At 38.6% G+C, this 6,931-nt stretch overlaps 1 pseudogene; it reads right to left on the reverse strand.

Moving 5' to 3' along the window:
- Positions 1-3,168: 3,168 nt before the first annotated feature.
- LOC125098408 (ATP synthase subunit a-like) lies at positions 3,169-3,913 on the reverse strand (annotated as a pseudogene).
- Between the last annotated feature and the right edge of the window lie 3,018 nt (positions 3,914-6,931).

Genomic DNA, 6,931 nt, shown 5'->3' on the forward strand with positions numbered 1-6,931 from the left:
CAGAAAAATGAAATTGGATCATTTCCTTACACCACACACGAAAATAGACTCAAAATGGATGAAGGATCTCAATGTGAGAAAGGAATCCATCAAAATCCTCGAGGAGAACACAGGCAGCAACCTCTTCGACCTCAGCCGCAGCAACATCTTCCTAGGAACATCACCAAAGGCAAGGGAAGCAAGGGCAAAAATGAACTTTTGGGATTTTATCAAGATCAAAAGCTTTTGCACAGCAAAGGAAACAATTAACAAAACCAAAAGACAACTGACAGAATGGGAGAAGATATTTGCAAATGACATATCAGATAAAGGGCTAGTGTCCAAAATCTATAAAGAACTTAGCAAACTCAACACCCAAAGAACAAATAATCCAATCAAGAAATGGGCAGAGGACATGAACAGACATTTCTGCAAAGAAGACATCCAGATGGCCAACAGACACATGAAAAAGTGCTCCATATCACTCGGCATCAGGGAAACACAAATCAAAACCACCATGAGATATCACCTCACACCAGTCAGAATGGCTAAAATTAACAAGTCAGGAAATGACAGATGCTGGCGAGGATGCAGAGAAAGGGGAACCCTCCTACACTGTTGGTGGGAATGCAAGCTGGTGCAACCACTCTGGAAAACAGCATGGAGGTTCCTCAAACTGTTGAAAATAGAACTACCCTATGACCCAGCAATTGCACTGCTGGGTATTTACCCTAAAGATACAAACGTAGTGATCCGAAGGGGCACGTGCACCCGAATGTTTATAGCAGCAATGTCTACAATAGCCAAACTATGGAAAGAACCTAGATGTCCATCTACAGACGAATGGATAAAGAAGATGTGGTATATATACACAATGGAATACTATGCAGCCATCCAAAGAAATGAAATCTTGCCATTTGCGACGACGTGGATGGAACTAGAGGGTATCATGCTTAGCGAAATAAGTCAATCAGAGAAAGACAACTATCATATGATCTCCCTGATATGAGGGAGAGGAGATGCAACATGGGGGGTTGAGGGGGTAGGAGAAGAGTAAATGAAACAAGATGGGATTGGGAGGGAGACAAACCATAAGTGACTCTTAATCTCACAAAACAAACTGAGGGTTGATGGGGGGAGAGGGGTGGGAGAGGGGGGTGGGGTTATGGATAATGGGGAGGGTATGTGCTATGGTGAGTGCTGTGAAGTGTGTAAACCTGGCGATTCACAGACCTGTACCCCTGGGGATAAAAATATATGTTTATAAAGCTGTAAAAAAAAAAGAAAAGAAAAAGAAAAAAGAAAGGATGAATACCCATGTTTTGTAGCAACATGGACGGGACTGGAAGAGATTATGCTGAGTGAAATAAGTCAAGCAGAGAGAGTCAATTATCATATGGTTTCACTTATTTGTGGAGCATAACAAATAGCATGGAGGACAAGGGGAGATGGAGAGGAGAAGGGAGTTGAGGGAAATTGGAAGGGGAGGTGAACCATGAGAGACTATGGACTCTGAAAAACGATCTGAGAATTTTGAAGGGGTGGGGGGTGGGAGGTTGGGGGCACCAGATGGTGGGTATTGTAGAGGGCACGGATTGCATGGAGTACTGGGTGTGGTGGAAAAATAATGAATACTGTTATGCTGAAAAAATAAAAAATTAATAAAAAAAAAAATGAAAGCAAGACTTCCTGCATAGGTTCATTTTACTCCTTCAAGTACCTCTTTGATTCATTTGTGGATTGGCTAATAATGGAATAAGAATGCATGCTATAACATAGTTTGTAGGGTGATTATGTGGGAAACCCAGGGTAGTGGTCAAATGACCTAATTTCTAAGTCAAATAGTAAGGATGTAATTGATCCTACAAAGAATTTTACTGAAAGTGGTAGGCAAGCAGACCTTAATGGGTCAAACTGGAATGATACAGACTTGATGTTCTGTGACTATGTTTAACTGAGTCATGAGATTGTGATAATTACTAATAAAGAAGTGAATAGTGTATTAACTACTAGCAATCCTATAAAACTATTCTTAGATTTATGTCAAAGGTAGCTGATTTGAAGTCAATTATACTATTAATACTTGAAAAGTAGCCTCTTTATCAATAAATTAATACACAAAGTAATAGTCACATGACATCTCCAAAGGGTCAGCATCAAGCAGCAACTTTAAACCCAAAGCACTGATTGGATGCGAAGTGGAACTTTCATTGATGCAGAAAGCATGTGATGAAGGAGTGTTAGATCAGTGATTACATGCTACCCATGACATCTTCTTCCTCTAGAAAAGGTTGAGCCATATGTGTTGTCAGAGGCAGTGAACCTCTTTTATATTACCCTGAAGCTTGTAATAAACTCCTTAAGCAATGGTGGTAAATACTGGCTATAATATATGTTTGAGATTTTCTGCTATTAGACAGCAGTGGGCTCAAGTAATAAGAATGTCAGAAGCTGCAAGGATTAAAGCATCAAATAATGATACCTCTAGTGGATGTAGTAGGTAAATAAATGTCTATTGTTTGTCAGCATCTGCCAACTCCTGGCACAAGCATTATGTTTGAGAAAATGCAGAAAAATCCTGCAAAGAAAAGTGCTTCTAACAGAATGAAGAGGAATTTTTCCATATCAAAGTCATTTTATTCGACTGATGTGCAACAATCTTGGGAAATACATTCCTATACGATGTCTCACCATCATCAATACATTGTTAATGTGTTGGTTAATAATCCTAGTATTAAGAGGGCTAATGAACTGAAATAGAATCATATAGTCAATTCTGAGATTGTTAATAGGTAATAGCATCAGAGCTGCTCCTATTAATGGCTAAGGGCTTGGGTTTCCTCTATGGTCCTCTATGGTTCGTATATATTTGGTGAGTTTTGATTTATTTCCCGAGTGAGTGAGGACCATGAGGATTAAGGCAATGGCTGACTCTAAAACTATAAGAAGTACTAAAATAATAAGTTCTATTGACAGTATCAATGGACAAATTGACAATAGGGCTAATATTCTTTCTCAAATTTGGTGAGTTAATACATGGCCAGCTGTCACATTTGCTGTAAGCTACATGGCAATGTCTATTGGTTGATTATTAACATGAGGGTAAGTGGAACGGACATGCCTTGTGGTGGAAAATGTACAATGAGGTCTTGATTTTGTAGCAGAAAGCAGTAATAACTGTTGTGCTGATTAGAGTAGGACTGTTATTTGTAGGGTTATTGAGATTTGAGTGGTTGGGATGAATGTCTGGTATAACACCTCTAACAGGTCTGTAGTCCCAACAAGTAAAAATAAGTGACACAAATAGTAGCGATCCAGTTTGTTCTCAGTGGCTGTGAATTAACTTTACTTGTTTCTAAAGTCATTAGACTATGGATGGCTCAGTCAGTTAAGTGTCTCCCTTCAGCTCAGGTCACCATCCCAGTGTCCTGGGATCCCAGGGTCCTGGGATCGAGTCCTCAGCTCCCTGCTGAGCAGGGAGCCTGCTTCTCCCTCTCCACCCCTAACCTCCTGCTTGTGCTCTCTCTCGGTATCTCTCTCTCTCTCTCAAATAAATAAATAAAATCTTAAAAATGGGGGCGCCTGAGTGGCTCAGTGGATTAAAGCCTCTGCCTTCGGCTGGGATCGAGCCCCGCATCTGGCTCTCTGCTCTGCTCAACGGGGAGCCTGCTTCCTCCTCTCTCTCTGCCTGCCTCTCTGCCTCCTTGTGATTTCTGTCTGTCAAATAAATAAATAAATCTTTTAAAAAAAATTTTTAAATCTTAAAAATGAATAAATAAAGTCATTAGACTAATCACTGTTGGAATGTAATGAATTATGCAGTTCCTAATAAAACAGTTTTGGAAGAACAGAATTATTGAAAATATAATCAAGATTACAATAGGCAATCCTAATATTACGGAGTAATGAAAGAGGAAAATATATTGTGCTTCATTTTGTTTCTCAAGAGCCTGGGTGTTTTTGGTATTTCAAGTACTTTGAGTGAGGTTGATAGTGTTAAAAAGAAGATGAGAGATTTTAAATGGATAATTGTTAACCGATGCTAGGATTCCTGATAAGAGTGTTTGCTGTGTCTAATTGGGTCATGTCTTTGAGGAGCAATTTAAATTCTCAATGTAAAACTGAAAACGTTGATGTTATATAAGCTCAATTTATAGTATGCATGCAAATCAGCTTTTGAAATATTCTATAGGTGCCATTTCAAGCACTCTGGGCTGAATCATGATTCCAAAGCACAGTTCTTAACAGATACCAAGTCTTGTGAATATTAATTTTGCTTGATTTAAAACTCCTGAAACAACATCTGTCTCTTTAAATCTCTGACACAGCTCATGAGTGGAGCACATCTTTTGATATGTGTCATATATGGATCTAAAGTTTTATGAGTAGGACTCTCTGATTATCAAGTTCTAGTCGATGAAATTTTCCAGGTTTTAAGTCGGTCTGTGTTGAAATTATGTATGAATCAAAGTTAAGGTTTCATAGATTATATATTTATAACCTCAATATCATTGATGTCCTGTTTTCGTGGTTAAGAACAGGTTACTAAAATCTTGGCCATTAAAAATGGAAATTAGGCGAAGAATTCACAAGGATAAAAAAATGAAAATAACTGCAGATAACATAACTAATACTGTTTCTACTCCGTGAGTGTCTATTGTGCTTGCGGAAGATAATTTGGCACATAATAAAATATAAGGGCACAGTCATGGAAATAGAACAACTTTTCTAAAATAGGAGAACTTGCATTGTGAAGCTACAGCTGGAATGATCCGCCATCATGGCACAAGGAATTTTAATCAATAAGGCACTTTGACAAGTTGTATTTTTACTAATAATTTATCTATGAAGAAAATCCTTAGGGTTATGTGATTGAAACTAATTTTGAGAAACTTGATTCTCAAGCTGTTAGGTCTTTTGGTATTTCAAATGTTTGGAATACCTAAGCTTTTATAAAAATTGGTTCTTCAAGTACTTGATATGATGGAGGGCACACTTCTTGTCTCAGTTGCTAACTATTAGGATTACTATTTTTAGAGAAGTAAAGGACCCTATAGATGAGACAATGTTTCATGCTGTGTAAGTCTGAGCACTGTTATAGCAAAGTAGAAAGACTGAGACTGTTTGGGCGGAGGGAGTTAAATTAAACCCCTGCCTAGGAATATCATTGTAAGGTGGGCTTTGGGCTCATGTGACATGATCCATATCCTGAAAATAATGGGAATCAGTATACAAAGCCACACACTCCTATAGATAGGACATGGGGGAAATGAGAAAAATCTGAAATTTGTAGGACCATCTGGCAGGCTGGAAACTCAGGCATAACTTAATGCTGCAGTCTTGTAGCAAAGTTTCTTCTACAGGAAACCTGTTTTTGCTCTTTCAGCTTTTCAACTGATTAGTTAAGGCCTACCCCCAGCATCAAGATTAATCTTTAATTAAGGTCAACTGATTGTAGATATTAACTATGTCTACAAAATACCTCACTACAACACTTGGATCAGTGTTTGATTAAATAACGGGATACTATAGTTCAGTCAAGTTAACAGAAAAATCAACCAACAATGGTAAATAGGAAAATAAAGCCTAAGGATTATATATATATGGCCATCATTTAATATTTCTTCTATATAAAGCATCTAGTCAACTGAACAATTTTACCCATATTAGGCAAGCAATAAATATTGTAGAAACTATGAAGTATGTATATTTCTATGTTATTTCTATGGTATCTATATGATATACTCACAATATATTCTGAACCAACTGATGGTATTGTTCATATTATTTCTATGTAACCAAAGGTCTAATTTTGCTCCTGAATAATATGTCATCGTAAGTAAAATTATTCTTTTTTTTAACATTTTATTTATTTGACAGAGACAAAGTGAAAGAGGGAACACAAACAGGGGGAGTGGGAGAGGGAGAAACAGGTTTCCAGCTCAGCAAGCGGGGCTTGATCCCAGGACCCTAGGATCATGACCTGAGCCGAAGGCTGACGCTCAATGACTGAGCCACCCAGGTGCCTCATAAGCAAAATTATTCTGAATCAAAATAAAATTAGGATAAATCTTTCAGGAAGTTCAAAGAATCAAAATAAATATTCATATAAAATTTGGTCAAGGTGGGGCACCTGGGTGGCTCAGTCAGTTGAGCATCTGCCTTTGGCTCGGGTCATGATCCCAGGATCCTGGGATAGAGCCCTGCATTGGGCTCTCTGCTCAGTGGGGAGACTGCCTCTCTCTCTCCCTCTCCCTCTCCCTGCTGCTCGTTCTGCTTATGCTCCCTCCCTCTTGCTATCTTTAAAAAAATATTGATCAAGAAAGTCCTGTTAATAGTGTAGTAGTTATGGTCGTAACTACTGGAACCAATGACAATAATACAACTACAACAACTGATACATATAGAAGAGAAAGTGCTATCTTGTTTGCGATATTCTAAGTGGTTTAATAACTGTGGTAATAAAACTAACGGCATCTAAAATGATAATTACCTATTAAATGAAGGGAGAAGATGGTTCAATACAGGGGATGCCTGCATATGCTGAATTGCCAGCCGATGGAAGGACATTCTTCATCCTGTCCCAGCTCTTCAGACCCCTTAAGGGAAAAATCAAAGGCTGCAAGCTTACTCCAGATGGTGAAAAGGTAAAAGGCTTCTCTGCAATTCTGTAGGTATCTCAGAAGGTCAATCTCAAGGAATTTACATAGAAGCATTCTAGTGAGAATCATCTGCCCAGTATGTTCTACTTCGAGCCCAGACTTCTGTGAGAGCTGTCTCCACATTCCAAGGGCATCTGGCCCTGAAAATCAGGAAAGCAGCAACACTCTTCAAACACTGAGTGAACAGAGCTCTACCCAGCTCCTCTCAACCCAAATTGGTCCTGCTACTTCTTGTAGGGGTCACTGAGAATCTTTCGGGGTGCTTTTTCAAGCTTATCTGCTCTTATTTG

This window comes from Lutra lutra, chromosome 1 (assembly GCF_902655055.1).
Source record: "Lutra lutra chromosome 1, mLutLut1.2, whole genome shotgun sequence".
Taxonomy (NCBI): Eukaryota; Metazoa; Chordata; class Mammalia; order Carnivora; family Mustelidae; genus Lutra; species Lutra lutra.